At 36.5% G+C, this 21939-nt stretch overlaps 1 protein-coding gene across 1 annotated transcript in view; it reads left to right on the top strand.

Annotated features, from left to right (window-relative positions):
- The first annotated feature begins 219 nt into the window (after nt 1-219).
- Nucleotides 220-21939, top strand: part of ATP6V1A (ATPase H+ transporting V1 subunit A) — a 57954-nt gene continuing 36234 nt past the window's right edge. Inside the window, exon 1 of the mRNA XM_059921112.1 lies at nt 220-319. The gene's annotated coding sequence lies outside the window, so the exon portion shown is untranslated. The remainder of the gene's footprint in view (nt 320-21939) is intronic.

The following is a 21939-nucleotide window of genomic DNA, read 5'->3' as shown; positions in this document are numbered from 1 at the left end:
CGTCACTTCCTTAGCAATGCACTTTAGCCCGTTTCACCCACGCCTTCTACGTTGCACTTTACAACATAATCTTTGCGGACATTTTTGTTTTGTTTTTGTTTTCCTAAAATCTAATCGCAATAAAATTAATGTTCAAACGATCCGCAAAAATACAGGCGCCGGAGATGCAGCAAGCCCGGTTGGGGAGAACAGGGCGGAGCCCGGGGGTCACGTGACTGTCTGGGCCCGCCCCCCTCTGCAGCTGAAGACTTCCCCTCCCACAGTGACAGAGCCTCTGGGTAGGTGATCGGCACAGTTTCTGGACCTCGCGCCCCGGCAGGTGAGTGGCGACCGGTAACCGGTGGCTGGTTGGGATAGAAGAGAAGAGGTGGGAGGAGGAAGAGAAGAGAGAGTGTGAATGGTGACCTCTGCTGTCTCGGGCTTCCCCCCTCTGTCATCCTGCACCGGCGATGTAATTTCTCCAGTTGTCTTGACACCCGCTCCCCCACTGTGGTCGCCCCTGCAGCCTAGGAGTTCACATGTCCACCTTTCCCGGGGCTGGGGGTGAGTGCGGCCATTATGGTTCCCCTTTCGAGTCTTTGGGGCTTCGGGTAGTGGGATTGGTTCAGGCATTCTTCGGGGTCTGCAGTAGCCTCCAGGTCTCAATCCCCAAAGCCTGTTCTTTGGCAGAGGCCTTGTAAGGTCTTTACCTTCAGCCCCGGGCTGGGGAGCGGGGAGATAGGAAAAACCTCGGAGGCAGAGGCGTCTCCTGTGAGACAGGCTTGCGAGAGAATGTCACCGATGTGGCCCTCACTGCGGAGTCACCGTAAAGCTTGCTTCCGAATGTGCATTCTCAGTTAATTCTGAGTTTTTATCTGACATCCTTGCGAGAGGCGTTTTATAGATGTCCACAAGCTTTGAATGGATCTGGAAGGGTAAAAGGTGGCCGTTTACCTTTCTCTTCTCTGACTTAATGGTGCAGAAAAGGAGAGGACAGTTGAAAGAATAAATATATACTACCTTCAAAACAGGAGGTGTTGGTAATGCGACAGTCTAGATTGAATGGGGAGGCGTTGAAAGATGGTGTTGCGGTGTCATGATCTGCAGGAGACCCAGGCTAGCTTATGGAAAAGTGACCTCTCTGAAAGGGAAGTAATTCTTCAGAAACTCATTGGGCTGGAAAGATAATTAAACCAATGTGTTTGACCACAAACTTAAAGGTAAGGAGGTTAAGTCGAGATATTGCTGACTTCATATTTTCTGCCTTTGACATCCTCTTGCCATTTCTCCCTAAAATCCTACTTAATTGCCACTCCCAGTCAGTTCCTTGACTAGTGGTAAATTTATGTTAAGTAGCATTTGTATCCCTCCTTAGCTTTCCCCATTTGTAAAACTCCAGGTGACCTCTTCAGATTTTGATGAACTGTATTTTCTGAAAGTGCAGAAAAGATTGTTTAGGTTTTTACCCAACCCAATGTACTCCCATTTCACATGTAATATAGTAACCAATGTTTTGACCCCAAACAATGTGCCTTAGGGAAGAGTGTTTTTCTGTTTGGGGTTAAACTCTTGTTTATACTGCAAACTCAGCAAGTCCCTTGGTTCTTTTAAATTGAAAAGCCTTACAGAAATTACAAATTTGATTTTTAAAATTTAAATTACACATTTTCTTAATCTGAAAAAATTATATTCTTAGTTAAGCCTTAGAGTTTTCTAACCCATGTCATTGAAGAATCCATTAAAAAGACAGCTGAAAAATGAGGAAGATGGAATCATTATCGTTGAGTGGTGGGTATGACTGACTTATTTTTGTTTTTCTGGTATCTTCCAAATTCTCTGCAATAAACTGGTCTTATTTTGTTAAGGGGGAAGTTAAAATTCTAGAGTAATATCACTTGAACAAAATGTTTTACAGTAAGTTCAAAATAGAGAAACTCGCTTATTGATGCTCATTACTAGAAAACATAACCTTAAAGATCTTTCTTGCTTTCTCTAACTAATGACGAAGGCCACTATTATGATTTACGGTTTTAGCATTTTGTGCACATAACTTATATTGGACAAAAGCACTAATTTGTTTGAGATGTTTTTGTATCGGTGTGCTTGCTACCGATATAAATATAGTTTTATCCATTAGTTTGCTCCAGAGTGAGGTTCCCTGATCACTAGAGGAGAGAAAAATGTAAGCAGTGTTGCTTCATTGCCCAGGTAACATTCCACCAAATAAGAGGAATTCTTGAAGTCCAAACCAGTCCTGTCTGGGTGAGACCAAAATGGGATAGAGAAAACAGGCTAAAAAGGATTGAGTACCAGAGGAGAGAATGTCAATGTGAAAGAGGTTGAATGAGTTTGCAGTTTTACTTCACAATTCCCCTGATTTTAGGGAACTTACAAAAGCAGTAATTTAGACCACTAATGAAATCTGGAAGATTGGCAGCAGGAATTGGTGACTAAATTGCTACTAAAGTTGAATTTGAAAAAGCGCTTTGACGTTATACACGATTTACACACACAAACAAGTGATGTGAAGTGTGGAAACCATTTCTGAGACTAGCTTTTTATCAATCTATGAGTATTATATGCAGAAATCTTTTTTTTTTTTTTTAGGCCATGCCACGTGGCTCATGGGATCTTAGTTCTTAGTTCACCGACCAGGGATTGAACCGCCCCCCCACCCCCCCCACCCCCGCCCTGCAGTGAAAGCGCTAAGTCCTAACCACTGGGCCACCAGGGAATTCCCTATATGTAGAAATCTTAACATTCAGTAGAGAATTGTGCTGTAGTCCAACATAAAATGGCACACAGGGGTTTTTGTGTTCGGGTCCCTGACACCTCTTGTGTGCTTACTCTGAGGTCTTTCTTATATGTCACTGCCTTTGTAGATTATGGCCACCACCAAGATGCTTTCTTCCTCTGTGGGCAGAACTAGGCACTCACTTCTATAGACTACTACACGATATTTTCTATTCTTCTATTTTCATTTCTAGCACATTGTATTTAATTACTGTTTGCTGGGCTGTCCTTACTAAACTGTTAAGCTCCTAGGAATTCAAGGACAGTGTCTCTACTGTGGTGTCTTTAGCACCAGGATGCTGAAGTACTTGATAGGCATTCAGTAAATTGTTTATTGAATGAGTGTTTGACAGTTGGACAGGGAGATTAAACTACTTTTAAAGTTCTTGCAGATATAGCTCCTACTGAGTTTATGCACTAGGTATTAGCTTTCAAATATAAATTGTTAATAGTAACCATCCAAATCATGGTCAATAGAATAGATATAAACCTCAGATGGACTTTATTAATGTAGTGATAAACTTATTTTCACAACATATGTGTTTGCGTGATAGGGAAGGGAAGAGGAGTGAGTTGTGTTTATTGAAAAAAGGGGCACTGTACAGGCTACACGTGATATAGCCCTAGACTAAAAGTCAGAAAATCATCATTAAGTACTGCCACTTTAGCTATATGCTTTTAAGTAAAGTTGGGGATGGGGGCTTATGGTTTGATACTTAGGAAACTTTCTATCAAGGGTATTATGATTTCAAGTGAGATAAACCCTAGGTAATCTATGTGAAAGTATTTTTAAAACTAAGTGGTATTTTGTGATCCTATAGACCTGGGTTCAAGTCTGGCCTTACCACTTATTTAAGCTGTGTGACCTTGGACAGTTTACTTAATCTAAGCTTAAATTTCGTGTTTAAATCTATGCCATAGATACTGTTAAATTAGATCATGAATGCAGAGGGCCTAGTACATACTTTGTACATTTAAAAAATTAACTTTGCTGATATCTAGTTTGATTTTATATACTGAATTTCTAAAGGAGACTTTTAGATATCCTATAAAATTAAGCAACAAGTTTGGCGTATGAAGTAAAGAGTAGAATTTGAAATGAGGCTGTTACCAAAAAATAGCAAGAAAAATGTACTTCTAGCAAAGATTCTAAAATAGATTTATTAATAGGAGCTAAGAAATATCAACATAAAGTCTATTATTTTGGCAACTGCAGTGACTTAATATTTTCTATATAAAGATTTTCCAGAGCTTGTGATCATTAATATGTGGAATCAATTTAAGGAAGTATTGTATTTCTAAATTATTATCCCTACAATAGATTATAGAAATATATTAAAATTATACCACCCTATAGAGGTGGAACTTTTGAGTTTAGCTTATATTTAAAATTTCTGCCTCTTATTCTAAATGTTTTTATGCCTTATTTTTATCCTCATTTGAAGTAGGCATAGGAATATAGAGAACACAATGGAGACGTGAACTAGAGTAAAATTTTTCCCTTCCTAGGTTGATGATTCACAAGGTTTGGTGGTTTTGTATTGGAAAATATCAGTAAATTAAACAATAATTGAAGTGTAGCTATCATGAGTTTATGTTTCACCTTAATCCTGAAAAAAATAACTCATTTGTTCTAAGGAAAGATTTTATTAAGAGATTATTGAATATTCTCTTTAATGTCAAGTTTTCTATTATAGTGAAATAAATTATGATCAATAACCATATTTTCCATTTAATTTCTCTGTAGAGACTTTAAAAATTTACTATTTTCTTTGTTTTCTGTTGTGAACTGAAAGTGACTTCGGTTTATATAAGTGTATTATTTTATATATATATAGTATATACATATTATATGTATAGTAAATACATATACATTGTGTGTGTGTTTATAAAGATAGCTGAAATAGATGTATATTTCCATAGTAATAAATCTTTATTTTTACCTGTAACTATTAAAGTCATCTTTAGAATTAGTTACTACTGTGAGTAAAATTATTTAATGATTAATTTATTTGAAACGCCCCTTTATATTTGTTCGTAGTTAGCTCTGTTTAATAAATTTCACAACTGCACTTAGCCTTCAAAATTGGTGGTATTTCATAGATATTTTGAGATTTAGCCTATGATTTTTTTTGTTGCTATTTTTTTGGTGTCAATATTATGACTAGCTACTACAATAAAATTTTCAGTGTTTTTCTGAATCTTAATGCTATCTGTAGAAACGGTTGTTCTTTCGTTGACAAACCTTTTTAAAAATTATATCAACAACATGCCATGTTTTATTTCTTTTCTGAAAAATAGTTAAGCTTATTTCATTGAAAATAAAATGGGTAATGCATGATATAATGCAGAAGAGCTCCACATGTGCTTGAGCAATGAAAAACAACCAGACTTTGTTTTGTTTTAGTTATTTCTTAGTTTAATTCTTTTAAGTGTTTATTTAAAAATAAAATAGAGAAGACTAAATTAGAAAACACTTATAAAATTGAAGAAAGGGCATGATACAGAAACTGTATGTGTAGTAATGATTGTATATACATATTGAAAAAGATGGACAGATATGCATCAAAATAAGTCATCTTAGATTAGGAGATTTAAGAAAGTTTTAAAATTTATATTTGAGTTCCTACAATCACTGTTTATTGCTTTGGGCAATAATTTTTTAATTTGGTATGGAGAATTAAGGCATTTAAATGATGATTTCTTCTTAATTACTTGGATATCCTAAGTGAAAATGTTTTTTGACTTATCCAGATAACTGAATACATTATTTAAGTTTATAGGTGCAGGTATGTTTTTAGGCCTCTGTAAGCTCAGCAGAATTTTAAAAAGCAGAAGTAAATCCCAGCATATAAAAGAATTTAATACATGGTGAAGTGATATTTCAATCCAGTGGGAAGAACTGGGACATATATAGTAAATGTAACTGACACAACTTGTCTGTCTGGAAGAAATTAACTTGAGCGAGTACTTTGCAACATATGCAGAAACTAGTTTCAAGATGGATTAAGAACTTAAATATTTAAAATAAAATATTAAAAATATTAATTTCTAAAATTTTTTTATATATACAATCTAGATGTAGTGATGAACTTTTAAACCAAGATAGGAAATCTGAAAGTCATAAAAGTAAACATAGGTGTATGAGAACACATAGAAATGAAGAATTTTTCAATGGCAAAAATAGAGGACAAAAGCCAGGTTGAAAAAAAATTGAAATATGTATAACAGATAGAGTTAACATTTGTCAGAACTTTTACGTATTAAGAAAAAGTCCACACAGTAGAAACATGGGTAAAGCATATGACCAGAACTTCAAGAAGAGAAATCCAAACATTCAACAAACTTATGAAAAGATGTATAACTTCACTAGTAATCAATATACTAACAATGAAAATTTTTTTCTGATTAGCAGAAATTAAGTGGTAAACTTACCGCTAGCAGGGATGTGTGGTAAAGGATTTTCTCATAAAATGCTAGTGGAGATGTAAATTGTTACAGTTTTTTTAGTAAACAATCAGGCAGTATCTGTTAATATTAAAAATACATATTCTTCCATCCAGCAATCCCACCGTGTGGACTCTTTTCCTTAGAATAAAAACACCAGTAAGTAGCAAGTGTTCACGTGAATGTCGATTGAAGCAGTGTTTGAAGTAGCAAAAACCTGGGAACAAAGGGAATGCCTGTCAGTAGGGGTATTGATATATAACTTATAGATTTTATGTTTTTAAAATCCATTAAAAGTAGGAGTTAAATCCATACTGGTGAATCGAAAGGATTTCCAAATACATCCTAAAAGGATCCATCATGTATCTGAAGTGAGAAAGGCAAAGTTTAGAGAAATATATGTAACGAGATCCCATTTTTGTTAAACAGCTGAAAAGCACCATGAGTTTTGTATGTGCCTATATGATTGTCAACACTGGAAGGAGGAAGTAAGCAAAAGAAAACAGAAAGACAAAGAAAAAAAGGCAGGGTATTCACAATAACACATGCATAAAACTACATGTTTGTGCATATCTGTACAAGTTGAATTGCAGAAAGGATAGTCACCAAAATGTATGTTTAGTGGTTACCTCAGTACATGGATGGGCATTTTAGGTGGTTTTTATTTTCTTACCCTTTTCTGTATTACGTGTTTTTATTTTTACAATGAACATGTAGTGTTTCTGTAATTAGAAAAAACTACCTTTTTTAAAAAGAAGGGACTTCCCTGGTGGCGCAGTGGTTAAGAATCCACCTGCCAATGCAGGGGACACGGGTTCGAGCCCTGGTCCGGGAAGATCCCACTTGCCTCGAAGCAACTAAGCCCGTGTGCCACAACTATTGAGCCTGCGCTGTGGAGCCGGCGAGCCACCACTACTGAGCCCGCACGCCTAGAGCCTGTGCTCCGCAGCAGGAGAAGCCCGCGCACCGCAAGGAAGAGAAGCCCCCCGCTCGCCGCAACTAGAGAAAGCCCGCGCACAGCAATGAAGACCCAACACAGCCAGAAATTAATTAATTAATAAGTTAATTAATTAAAAGTAAAAGATCTGTTAGGGCAAAGAAGGAATTAACAAAAGGAAGAATTCCATTTGAAATGGCCAGAAATGGCAATTGTCTGAAATTTTTTTTTGTCTTAATTACTTAGGTATCTGAGGGGAAAGTGTATAAATTACCCTGCTAATTCCACAAATTCTCCTTAATTTTGTGTATGTGATAACCCGTGGGCATACAATAAGAAGTTGTCATTAAAAATGTACAGGAAAGTGATAGGCATTACCAGATAGGGTTACAAATTTTATTTTTGGTATGGATATTAAGTCCTCCAGAAATGTTTTCTGCCTTGGGGATAATAGAGCATATTGCACAATTATGGGTCTGTTACCTGACGTAATCGTATGACGGTCAGCATAAGGGAAAGTCCACATTTGGATTTTGGTGAATAAAAAAACTAGATACAACGTTAACTCTCCTTAGAAAGCTTCAAATAAGAATGCCTGTAAAGAAGCAAAATTAAGTTATTTAATACTTGATTTCAGTCCTTTTAAGAATCTGAAATTAATATATCATTCAAAGCCGTAATAGAAAATAACAGATGCTTTAGAGCAGCGGTCCCCAACCTTTTTGGCATCCGGCACCGGTTTCATGGAAGACAGTTTTTCCGAAGACGGGGTGGGTGGCAGCGGGGGGGTGGGGGGGAGTGGGGGAGGGGTCAGGCGGTAATGGGGAGCGGCAGATGAAGCTTCGCTCGCTTGCCTGCCACTCACCTCCTGCTGTGTGGCTGGGTTCCGAGGGGTTAGGGACCCCTGCTTTAGAGTGAGATTTGTTGCATGTTTAAAGCATTTGTATTTGTTTCTCGTGTTGATATTTTTTGTTTCCCCTTTTCCTTATCAGTTTTACTAACTTAATTATGTATATGTTCTTTATTGTAAACTGTACACATTTTTCCCCTCCAGTTTTATTGAGATATAATTGACATACAGCACTGTATAAGTTTAAGGTGTACAGCATAATGACTTGACTTACATACATCATGAAATGATGACCACAGTAAGTTTAGTAAACATCCATCATCTCATGTAGATACAAAATTAAGGAAAGTTAAACAAATTTTTTTTTTCTTGTGATGAAGACTCTTAGGATTTACTCTCTTAACTTTCATATTTAACATTCAGTAATGTAATTATATATCATGTTATACAGTACATCCCTAGCACTTATTTATAACTGGAAGTTTGTACCTTTTGACCACCTTCATCCAGTTACCCCTCCCCCTGCTCCCTTATTTCTAGTAATCACAAATCTGATCTCTTTTTCTATGAATTTGTTTGTTTTCGAAGTATAATTGACTTAAAGCAAATACTATGTTAGTTCCTGCTACACAACATAGTGATTCGATATTTCTATACATTTTAAAATAATCACAATAAGTCTAGTTACGACATGTCACCATACAAAGATATTACATACTTATTGACTATATTCCCTACACTATACATTTCATACCTGTGACTCATTTATTTTGCAACTGGAAGTTTGTACCTCTTAATCTCCCTCACATGTTTCTTTCCTCCCTCAATCCCCTTCCTTCTGGCAATCACCTGTTTGTTCTCTGTATCTATGACTTTGTTTTGTTTGTTCATTTGTTTTGTTTTTTAAATTACACATATAACTGAAATCATACAGTATTTGTCTTTCTCTGTCTGACTTATTTCACTAATACCCTGTAGGTCCATCTCTGTTGTTGCAAATGGAAAGATTTCATTCTTTTTTACGGCTAATATTCCATTGTATGCACACACCACATCATCTTTATCCATTTTTCTGTTGATGGACACTTAGGTTGCTTCCATATCTGGGCTATTGTCAGTAATACCGCAATGAACTTAGTGGGGTGCATATACCTTTTCTAGTTAGTGTTTTTGTTTCCTTTAAATAAATAACCAGGAGTGGAATTGCTGGTTCATATGGGAGTTCTGTTTTTCATTTTTTGAGGAATGTACAAATTCCTTTTGAAAAGAATTGGGATATATGTAAATAAAAAGTAATTTTAGAGTAGTATTGAGAGGCAACATAGCAAGCAAGGAGGTTAGTGGTGTAGGTACTGGAGCCAGACTGGCTCAAACCCTGGCTCTGTTACTTCTTAGCAGTGTGACTTTGGGGAAGTTTCTTTTATGTTTCTGTATTGCATTTTTCTCAGCTTTAAAATAAGGATATTAAGAGTATATTTATTTCATTAAGTGTTGTGAGGATTAAATGAATAATATAAGAAAAGTGATTAGAACGACTGTTACATAATAACAGCCATGTACATATTTGCCATTATTATTTAGTTACTATGCTTTTTGCTCAGTTAATTAGGTATATATAGTAATTTTATCACTTGGCTTAATTGGTTTAGCCCTCATCGAATCACTCAGTATTTTTAACTAAGTTGAATGGATAATACATGTACAAATACAGTAAAATTTTTATATTCATACATGTGTGCGTTTTCTCCCCCTCTCTCCATCCTTACTCTTTTTTTTCATGTATTTGTTCACAAAGGTAGCATCTTGTCATGTTATTCCCGGGACTTACATTTTTCATTTAACAATGTTACCTTGGAGATTTTTCCACATTGATACAGTTAAAGATGCCACATTCTTTTTAATAATAGTCTAGTATTCACTTGTACTGATGTACCATCATCATCCTACACAACAATTTTTTGAGAGTTTACTCCTGTATCAGGCACTTTTCTTGAATTAAGTCATGCAAGGCTCGCAACAACCTTATGAGATAGGTATTATTTTTATCCCCATTTAACAGATGAGGCAGTTTAGGCTTTGAGTGGTTAAATGCCCACCAATGTCACACAGTTCATAAGTAATAGGACTCTGGAGTTGAACCTAGAGAGTCTTTTTCCAGAGATTACTATCTTAACACCACAGCTCTCAGACTACTAAAAGTTATTTAACTGCGTAGTCTCCATATTAATGGACATTCCAGTCTTTTGCTGTAAGAAACAGTGCTGTAATAGATTATTTTGTTAATAGCACATTTTGTACACAAAGTAAATTCCTAAAAATGGAAGAGGTGGGTCAAAGGATTTTGAATTTTGGTGGGTATTGCCAAATTATTGTCCAATTTAGGGATGCACTGAAGGTCAGGTTTGTCCTCAGTATTTTGCCAAAATCTGCCCATTTAGCTTGAGTCTTTGGGAAGCTGAATAGCTGAATGCCTTTAACATTTCTAGCATCCCTGAATTACGTGTGATCTACCATCATGTGATAGCATAGGTTACCCCATATCTAATCAGTATAACAGTGTCAGTATGAGAACAAGGTCTGACAAATGTCATGACGTTTTGTTACTTTCAAATAATGGTAAGCATTCTAGATATAACTTGAAGTGCTGTTTATGTGACTCATACCTTGAAATTCTATCAATTGAAGTTTGAATGTAAATTATTAAAAGTAAAATACTACCGTTGTTAATAATTGTGAAAGTTGCTGATTTTATGTACCGAAACAATTATGTTAGAGCTCTCAAATAATACATAGGGAATCAGATTGCCAATTAATATGAACATTGAGGGTGTGATAGCTAGCTAAATGTAAGAATAACTGTATCTTGTGAAAAACGGGTTGTCACTCTATAAGTCCTAGTCTTAGATAATGCAGAATCAGACAGTGAGGGACTATTAAGATGAGTTACAATATCCACAAATAATTTTGAATATAACATACTTCTGTTCAGTGTGCTCTATTTCATTTGTTTCAAGAAAGAAAAGTATCTCTTATTAATCCAAAGAATAGGCTAAGTGACACCCAAACTCTTCAATGTGATCCAAAACAGACCCTTAAAGTACAGAATGCTCAAGTCCCAACTTGGTACACCTGCAGTGCTTGAATGTAGATTTATAGTACCTGCTATTGTTCAGTGGTGTGTGTGTGTTTTAAACATGATCTCATCTTCACCCAAAGATGCTGTTGGATAAGGAGGGTGGGGGAAGTTCCTAAAAATAGGCAATGATAAAGACCATTAATTCTTTATTGTTAACTATTTCTACCTCAGAGAAGAATAAAACAACAGACAAGAACTCCCTCTACCTTCACCCTCCAAATGAATCATTGCACCATAGGAACTTTGATATTCAAAATATTAGAGCTGAGCCTGAATCTTGGAGGACAAACCCTTCTATGCCTCATGTCTCATGGCTCAACAGTTCAAGATAAGATTCCTAAATCCTCACCCAAGATATTGCCATTAAGCCCTGTTCTGAAACAAAAATGAGTAAGTACTTTAGAGGCATTTCTGACTAATATACTCCTGAGCTGTTAAGGGACTGTGGAAATTCTCAGGATTTGCCGAACTTGACTGGACAAGTGGGTGCCCACACAGCCTTATCAAGAGCCACATCAGTTCATTCTAAACAGACAAAAGCCTGTGTGGTGGTTTTCAGCTGTTTCCCCTACAGTATTCCTGGGGTTAAGGTTCTCTTATTAGCATCATAGGTATACATAACATCATGTAGTCTTCTATAACTGTTAGTTGACAAGTAAAAACAAAAGAATATGATGTGTTCTGTGTAAGCATTATGCCCTTACAGGAGTCATATTGTCAATACTTTGTGCTTTTTAAAAAAAGTTTTATTGAGGTATAATTGACATAATTGCAAACATATTTCAAGTGTACTGTTTGACATTTTGATACATGTATACACCCATGAAACCATCACTACAGTCAATATCGTGAACATATCCATCACCCTCAAAAGAAATTTCCTCGTGCCTCTTTGTAATCCCTTCCTTCCATAGTGGGGGAGTGGACCTCCCCACTGCCCGTCCCCAAGGAACCACTGATCTCTTTTCTATCACTGTAGGTTAGTTTGTATCTTCTAGAGTTTTATATAAATGGAACCCTTTGCCCAGGGCGGGGGGGTCTACCTCTTACTTTTACCTGTTTCAATGATGCATTTCTTTTTATTGCTGAGTATTCACTGTATACCACAAATGCCACAATTTGTCTATCCCTTCACTTGTTGATAGATATTTGGGTTGTGTTTCTGCTTTTTGGCTGTTATGAATAAAGCTGCTATGAACATCCATGTAGAAGTCTTTGTTTGGACATAAGCTTTCATTTCTCATGGGTAAATACCAAGGAGTAGAATGACTGGGTCATATGATAGGTGTATGCTTAACTCTCTAAGAAACTGCCAGATTGTTTTTATAGTGGTTGTACATTTTACATTCCTACCAGCATTACGTGAGAGTTCTAGTTCTACATCCTTACCAACACTTCCTGTGGTCAGTCTTTTAAAATGTTAGCCCCGCTATGTATGGAATGGCATTTCATTGTGGTTTTCCTTTGCATTTTCCTAATATTAAGCATATTTTCATGTATTTATTTGCCATTCATGGGTCTTCTTTGTGCAGTATATCTTCAGATCTCTTGCCCATCATTTTAATTGTGTAAAATTGTCCATTTTAGTCAGTTGTCCATTTCTGTGTGTGGTTGTATAGCCTTTTTTTTTTTAATAAATTTATTTTATGTTTTTGGCTGCGTTGGGTCTTCGTTGCTGCGCGGGCTTTCTCTAATTGCGGCGAGCGGGGGCTACCCTTTGTTGCAGTGTGCAGGCTTCTCATTGTGGCGGCTTCTCTTGTTGCGGAGCACGGGCTCTAGGCACGCAGGCTTCAGTAGTTGTGGCATGCGGGCTCAGCAGTTGGGGTACTCAGGCTCTAGAGCGCAGGCTCAGTAGTTGTGGCGCACAGGCTCAGTTGCTCTGCGGCATGTGGGATCTTCCTGGACCAGGGCTCGAACCCATGTCCCCTGCACTGGCAGGTGGATTCTTAACCACCACACCACCAGGGAAGTCCCTGTATAGCCTTTTTGAGCTAATATTTGTGTGTAAAATTTAAAATAATAATACCAGGCAGAATAATGGAGACAAGATTTTATCTATTCTTTGTATAATTGTTTGGTGTTCTAGCATTTATAACATCAAACAAAATAACCACTAAAACTATAACATTTTAAACTTTTAACAAACATTTTTATTCTTTTAAATCAAAAGGTCATTCTATGATGGTAATATTTGGCTTCAGCTTTGGCCTCAGGTAAATACTGATTTTTAAAACCTTGGCCGTTGGGCATTAGGCCCGAATGTATATTCAGTGCACTTCAAAGGGGTTGTATCAGTTTTCAGTCAGTGAAGGCGTGTGCCTATTTCCCACACACCTTTGCCAGTACTGTCTCTGAGCAGTATTTAGTAATTGCCTACTATGTGTCAAGGCGCTTTACTATCTAATTGGGGTACTCATTGAAGAAAGCAGGTGTGGTCCCTGTTTTCCTCACACTTAAAGTCTGGCAGTAGAGACAGACACTGAAAAATTCTGTTCCCAGATTTTTAATTACAGCAGTGGTAAATGCTACAGAAGAACAATATTGAAGGCTGTGAGCACATACCAGGGGGAACTGGAAGTTAATTCCTTAGCAAACCATACTATTGAAAACCTCCATCTGTGATTAAGTCCTTCTCTCCCCACAGCCAATTTAGTTAAATAAACCCTGGTTGTTATTAATCATAGAATACTAGGCAGACTGTTAGAAATGCAAATTTCTTGCCCTCTGAATTCAGTCTGTGGACTTTGACTGAAGTCATATCTTTAAATCCAGATTGTGAAGTGTTTTTTCACCTATGTATATTAAGCAGCGTTCTTTTCCTCTTTTGTCCTCAGTTTATGCTTTATGTCATATTTTTATTTTATTGCAGAGATTTTATGAATTCCTGAGTTGGAGGTAAACCTAGTTAGGGTGATGGTTCCTTTTAAACATTGAGTTAATAAGCCTTCGCACAGTTTGTGAATCTTCTTTCTTTTCTATCCCATCCATGAAATAAATGACAGGACAGATCCATTTGAATATGTAAGCATGATTTTATAACACAAGGTGTAGTAGCACTTTTACTGCAACACTGCTGATGCTGGCTCTTCTCCTGTGTATATCATTCTCAAATACGTGCATTGCTTGTGTTTGGCCTGCTCATGATGTGTTTTCTTGGCAAAGCAATCAAGGAAATTTCTCAGTTAACGTTCAAAAGAGTGGTATGGTAATTGTAGGCAGTTTTCAAGAGAAGTTTCTAGGTATTTTGAGCAATAGTTTATTTTTAAGTAGTTGTAAAATTTCTGGGTTGACTGCTTTTGAAAGGGATAGTTGTCATACAAGACTGTTGGCATTTAAAAAAAAATAATTACAAGCAACTCATAGGCCTGAGAAAACCTATCCAAAAGCCGAAGAGCCATTGCAATGCTCAAAGCCCATGAAGAGTAAGGATCCTCTCAGAAGAAAATTTGTTAAGGACAGTCCTCGGCAATGTGAACCTGGAGTTATATAGACTGTTTAACCCCAGAAATTTCATTATTATTATTATTGTTATTGTTATTATTAAATACTTTTGGGGGGGAAGACTGTAGGATTTGAAATAAACTAATACTTCATTTTTTATCATTATTGGATTTTAAAAATATTTCTAGTTTTTCACTATTATAATGTTAAAATAAACACATAGGGAATTCCCTGGCGGTCCAGTGGTTAGGACTCCATGCTTTCACTGCTGAGGGCTCGGGTTCAATCCCTGGTTGGGGAACTAAGATCCCACAAGCCGCGCAGTGCAGGCAGGCAGAAATAAATAAATAAATAAATAAATAATACATAAATAAATAAATAACACATATATAAATAAATCCTTATCCACATGTCAGATATATTTCCAGAAGTACAATTTACAAATCAAAAGGTCTGAATATTTTTAAAGGCCTTGTGTATTGCCAAATTGCTTCCCACATTTCTTACAAAATAATAAACCCAAATTGACCTTTCTTTGATGCTTATAGGTCATTCTCATGGCCATTAATCAATTCATAAAATCTTTCCTTGTCTCTTCTATTTATTCTTTGAGTGTAGCTCTTTAATGATTTGTTACTTTAAATCTGCAGTGGTCTAAAATATTAGGTAATAATTTTTAATTGTGCATAAATTGAGTCAATAAGACTATACAAAGTTCTCTTGCAATGTGCAGAAGCTTTAAGACTGTCATTCTAGCAGTTCAGAGATCTTGTTTTTCTGTCTCTTAGGTTTTTATTCCAGTAAAGGTTGGCAAGTCTGACCACTTTATATATAAACATTATTGTGCTGTATTTAGTTCTAATACCATATATTGTCGTTTCTAGGACATACTTTTTCCCCCCATATCTCATACCTTTGAAGTTAGTGTCTGTCCTGCAGTTTCTGGAGTGCCTTAGTTTAATGTGTTGGTTTTTCTCTTAGTAGTACATCAAATAAAGGAATATGTTATAATTGATGGTATCTTAGATTAGATGAAATATGGTAGTACTTCTAGGTAGGAGAGTGTGTATGTAAGAATTGCTCTTGTGAGACAGCAGCATAAGAGGATTCATATGAATCCTTAGTTGGTTGCCTTACCTTGGCTTCACCTAGTCAGTAAGTTAAAGTGAATGAAAGTATACTAGCAAAGCGTAAAAAATAAAAATAGCAAAAAATGGGAAGCCATAAAAAATATAAATAACAAAAAGTGGGGTACTGTAGTTTAAAGAGAATTATTAAATAAACTATGGTATCCATTTAATGGACTATCATACAGTTTAAGATGATACTTATTAAAATATGTAAAGTTGTATTACAGTATTGATTACAATTATATAAAAAATTGTGAGGAAATAACATTAAAGTCAACAATATTCAAGTTGTGAGACTTTTCTTTGGGTATTTTTAAAATTATAAGCATATTGCTTCTGAAAATAAATTTTAAGCAAAAGTATGTAACAAATGCTTATTTTCTTTACTGTTTGTATCATTTAGCTATCTTCTTGGCCTTTTACGTTCTTGGTAAGTTAAAATATAAAATCAGTGACTCATTTTTTTCTTTGTAACCTGAAATCAAGAAATATTCTAAAAATTCACATAGAAGTCTTATGGGATATTAATGTTAGCTTCACTATAACTTTTAACTCTTTAATAAGTTTTATCTTATAAGAAAAATAAGAGGAATTTCTCAGATACTGTTTCAGGTAATTTTATTATTCCAAATTTATGACAGTCTATTAACCAGAAATTTTCTACTACTATTCCGTGTAGCAAAATTATATTGGGTCTGTTTTCATTAATATTCTTATTAGTTCCAAATATGCCCATTTACTTCACAGTTAAATTTATTTTTACTATTATTGTCAGTTATTTATGTTTGTGTTATAAAGCTCTAGGCATTAATAAAACACAGCATTGTGTGTTGTTCTTTAAAAATCTTAGTTCTTGGGCTTCCCTGGTGGCGCAGTGGTTGAGAATCTGCCTGCCAATGCAGGGGACACGGGTTCGAGCTCTGGTCTGGGAAGATCCCACATGCCGCGCAGCAACTGGGCCCGTGAGCCACAACTACTGAGCCTGCGCGTCTGGAGCCTGTGCTCCGCAACAGGAGAGGCCGCGATGGTGAGAGGCCCGCGCACCGCGATGAAGAGTGGCCCCTGCTCGCCGCAGCTGGAGGAAGCCCTCGCACAGACACGAAGACCCAGCGGAGCCATAAATAAATAAATAAACCCAAAAGTTAAAAAAAAAAAAAAATCTTAGTTTTTAGGAGATGGATATTCTAGAAACAGTCAATTCTTGGTTGTTTTACTACTTGCTCTTTAGTTTGTGAATGATCTGTTATGTCATCTCTTTTTCATCTTCTCCCTTTTGCCTGCATATTATTCTTTGCCATTCTAACAGAGTCAGTTAATAATGGAAAAGAGGCATCCTGGGCTTTTTTTTTTTTTTTTTTAAGGTAATAGAGGTTAAAGCTACTGTCTAAATAAGGTCTTCTGAATTATTTGTTATTATTATAAATGCTTAGATGTTAAAATCAGACTAAATTTGGGCTTCTCCACTCCATAGCTCTAATCTTGAGTGGGTTGCTTAAAGTCTCAAAACCTGTTTACTAATCAAATAATACCTGCTTCCTAGGACTGTTGTTAAGGGTTAAATGAGATGTGTTTATTTTTTAACATAATGCCCGGAGTGTGATATGGGCTTAACAATTAGTAGTTTATCTGTTTTTAATATCAGAACATTTTATTGAGTTACTGCTGTGCAAGGCTCCATGCTATATGGAGGGAAGAGAGTAAGAAAATGATAAATTTATGCTCCCTGAAGGCAGGGATACTTGAGTCTGTTCATATGACAGTTCTACCATTGGTCATAGGCTTCTAGCCTATAAATTCAAACCATAGAACTTATACACTAAATAGAGTATTTTGTTATTCTGGTTAATGCTTTGGATTATCACCTCAGTATAACCCAATTTTATTTTTAAAATTTTTTTTTTTTTTTTTAAATTTTGAAGTGAAAGGAATCTGTGATTGTTTATTTCTAGAAATGCTATCAAAATTGTTTATGGATAAGCTTGTCATCAAAGCATAAGAATATGTAGCCAATAAGATTTGAATTCTATTCCCAGCTTGATTGTCCACCCTAGCTTTTATCTTTACTATTTCTTTTACAGGATTAGTTGTATTTTAATAAGTGAAAGGGTGTTATCTGTGTGTGCCTTTATTGTAGTAGGAATAAATGTTTTCTGATTCTGTTAGTCCAGTTTGCCATCTGTGATCTTTCTATACTTCTCTACTCTGATTCCCACTTTTGTCTGCATATTTCCTTGTAGTCCATCTCAAGTAATTTTTTGTGAACTATTTAAGTAATGACCTTATAGTTGCCTTTATTCTTAGCCTTTTGGCCTATCCATTTTTAAAAAAATAACACCATGAAATATGTATACCATATAAAAATATTTATTCTTGAAATCCTCTCCTTTCTGTAATGTTATAAAGGCAACAAGGACCCAGATGCTTTCTGTCTTTTGGTTTTGCTGTCCTTAGCAAGGTGGCCTGTCTGCTTAGATTTGCTTCTTTCAAGGTCCCAAGATGGCTGCATGTCCCATGCAGATGACCAGATCCCAAGGGAAAAAGTGTTTTTCATGGCCTGTGTATTTTAAGAGAGCAAAGAAATCATTCCCAGAAGCTCCCCAGTAGACTTTGCCTTACCCCTTATTGGTCAGAACATCATAACATGCTCATTTCCAAACCAGTCATTGACAGGGGACCTGGAATTACCTTGATGTGTCTACCAAAATTTGAACCAATTTAGGGTTTTCCTAACAAGATAAAAAGGGGGAACTAGTTATGCTAGTCAGTAATCTGCCACATAAGCCTTTCTAATGGTGTTGCTAGGGAGGTAGGTTAAATAAAATAAATAGAAAAGTGCTTCACAAAATGATTTTGTACTATATGAATATAAGGTAGTGCTATTAGCTGGAATTCTACCAATTCTATAACTTTCATTATAATTTATAGCAAGCATAAAAATATTAGACAGATTCTTGATGCCTTTCTCCAAGAAGGTAAACTGTGTATGAAAATAAGTATTTGCTTTTAATCAACTAGATTCTTCTTCATCTTAAAAAAAAAAAAAATCTATTATTTCCAAAGATAGTCTTCAGTCAGTTGGATAGGATGTATATTTCCAAGCGTTATGTTAAGTATCAATGAAGTGCCCCGGTATCAATTAAGGATTTTGTATGTAAATAAATATTGTCTTAGAACCTTGGTATTTAGCTTTTACATAACACCTTACCCTTGCCTCCAACAATTGTATCATCCAAGACTGGTAGTGAAAACATTTCTCGACTAATGAAATTGCTAGGTATAGTGCATTAACCAGTAACAATTTGTAAGGGATCTTGTAAAACAGAAGGAACAAAACTGGGCCTCTGGTGTTGTGATTTGCCACTGCAGTGTTCTGCAGCGTTTGGGGGAGAGACTGGTGACTCATTAGATCGGATGGTTGCCTGTGCTATCTGGATTTTTCCCCTTCTACAGCAGGGTTTTTTGTTTTTTTGTTTTTTTTTAAATCTTTCACAAATATGGGGGGTGGTTACAGTTTGTGACTATTAGAATTTTGGATTTTTTTTTTTTTTTTGGCTGCATTGGGTCTTCATTGCTGTGTGCGGGCTTTTCTCTAGTTGCGGTGAGTGGGGGCTATTCGTCTTTGCGGTTCGTGTGCTTCTCATTGCGGTGGCTTCTTGTTGTGGAGTGCGGGCTTCAGTAGTTGCGGCATGTGGGTTTCAGTAGTTGTGGCTCACAGGCTTTAGAGTGCAGCCTCAGTAGTTGTGGCGCACGGGCTTAGTTGCTCCGCGGCATGTGAGATCTTCCTAGACCAGGGATTGAACCCGTGTCCCCTGCATTGGCAGGCGGATTCTTAACCACTGCACCACAAGGAAGTCCCTAGAAGCTTGGTTTTAATTGCATTTACTTTTTATCCTTAAAAGAGGAGTCCAGCAGCTGAAGCCAATTTTAAAAATATAATCGAGTTGATTTCTCTATGAGCGCAGGTACATATAACACATTGTTTTCGTGAAAGCAGCTGTTTTTAAAGTAAATATGCTTTTATTTTTTAAACGATTGAAAGCAACAATGATAGCTGCATATCGTATTAGAAAGGAGTTATTACATAGCACATAAAACTTCATGTAGGATTAAATCATATCATGATAGTTTGGATCTTATGGACATTTGGCATAAGATTAACTTTCAGTATAATCTGACTTGCAGTATCATTTGCTTATAGCAAGTTAAACTGTTTTGGGAGGTTGTTGTCTTAACATTTTTGAAAGCCTACGCTGGGAATTCCTTGGCAGCCCAGTGGCTAGGACTCCACGATTTCACTGCCGAGGGCATGGGTTGAGTCCCTGGTTGGGGAACTGAGATCCCGTAAGCCGTGCGCATGGCCAAAAAAAGAAAAAAGGCCTGTGCTTTTTCACATAGAGACATAAGCATTCAGTAGTGAAGCAGAAGATTTTAGTGCGGTATTTTTATTTTCACTCTTTTCATAGATAACAATGAAGGGTGGTTAATGGATACAAATTAGTATGTTGTATGACCATGTCTATCAAACTGCTATATGCTTTGCCCTATTCAGTGGTTGTCAATATAATATGTCTACCTAATTTATCGTTTTTATTTTATTTGTGGGGAGGAAACACTTCCATATTTTTCTTGTAAAACACACATTGTGTATGATGAAGTAGAGGGCAAAACTTGTTTGGATTAAGAGGGTAAATAAGAGCAGACAAAGAAATTTGGCTGCTTACAGTAGACTGCTGTAACATCCTGTTGTCTGTCAAGATTCTGGGGAAGTGTTGGGGAGGTATTTATTACTTTAGTGCTTACTTGTTTTTCTGCAACTGGGGTGCTTTGATGAAAAAGCTTTAGAAGTATATTATCTATATATATATGTGTGTGTGTGTGTGTGTGTGTGTGTATATATCCTTATATCTGTGCTGTGGGAATTGCAGATTTTAATGTTCAAGAAAGCCTGTTACCTTGGACTGATCCTTGGAAGTTTCTCAAAGTGTTTAACTGTTAAGAGGTTGGAGCCTGAAACTTATGGACCAGGAAAACATATTTTCCAATATCAGAAAATAGTACTTCAGACTTCTTTTCCTGTGACTACCGGTGATGGGCTGTATCTAAGGTTTATGTTGAAGGAGGAGGAGCAAGTTCCTTTCAGAAACTAAGGCTTCCGTTGTATGGGAACCTTAGCCAGAGAATTGCCTATTGGGCCGTGCTTTCTAAACCCACTTTTGTATTGTTTTCCATTTCACAAAGTAACTAATTACAAGATTACTAAGACAGAAAACAGGCCAAAAATTGTAGTGCTTCAAGTGTGAGTCTAAGTTTCAGTTATCCAGGGAGTAATTATTCAGTTTGTTCATTGTAAGTATTTAAGGTTCTCTGGAATCAGATGTCTAAAAGGAGTCTGGTGTATAAGATTTTCTTAAGGATCAACACATGTGAAAGGAAGGGGACGGAAACAGAGTTGGTCTGGGAAAGAAGTGCAAATGCAATGCAAGCCCGACAAAGCCTCAGCTGACCAGGGGGGATGATCTGGAGTGAGCATTTATTGCTTGTGACATGTCCCGCATTGGGGTGATAGGGCTGGGCCTTTCTTTATACCCCCACTTTGCTCAGTCACCCGGTGCAGCTTGCTCTATGAAGGGTGTGAATGTGGGCAAGGCAGCTCTCTGCATCTGAGGCCGACCCTGAAGGGCTGACAGCTGTAGGCTATCCACTTCCTTGAAGTGGAATCTGAATGTTGCAGCTCTGTGTCTAATAAGATAAAACATATAGTCTTGAGGTAGAGACTATTGCCCTCTGTACCACATAGGATTGTTTAGATGTATACAATAGAAATCAGCCTAGTTAATTGAGGAGGCAGAGTGCAGTGCTTAAAGAGCATAGGCTTTGGAGTCAGACTGCCTCGGTTCATAATCCCACCTTTACTGTTTGCTGGTTTTGTGATCTTGGGCAAAGTTACGTACACCTCCATTTTTCAGTTTCCACATTTGTAAAATGGAGATGGTATTAGGGGGTATGAAGTTATTCAGTAACTATTAACTGAGTGCTTATTTTCTTTGCCCAGGCACTGTTTTCATTACCCTCATGAAACTAAGTATTCTAGGGAGTGATACAGATGCTTATACTAAACACAGTAAACAAGTAAATTAAAAAGAAAAAATATTCTTTCAGGTAGTTAAAATTTCTATGAAGAAAAGCAGGGTAAGAGCATTGAGGATGACAATGGGAAGAGAGGGAC

The sequence above is a fragment of the Balaenoptera ricei genome, chromosome 4 (assembly GCF_028023285.1).
Source record: "Balaenoptera ricei isolate mBalRic1 chromosome 4, mBalRic1.hap2, whole genome shotgun sequence".
In the NCBI taxonomy this organism is placed as follows: Eukaryota; Metazoa; Chordata; class Mammalia; order Artiodactyla; family Balaenopteridae; genus Balaenoptera; species Balaenoptera ricei.
Note: the sequence above shows the minus strand (reverse complement) of the source record. Positions and strands in the feature narration are given on the sequence as shown.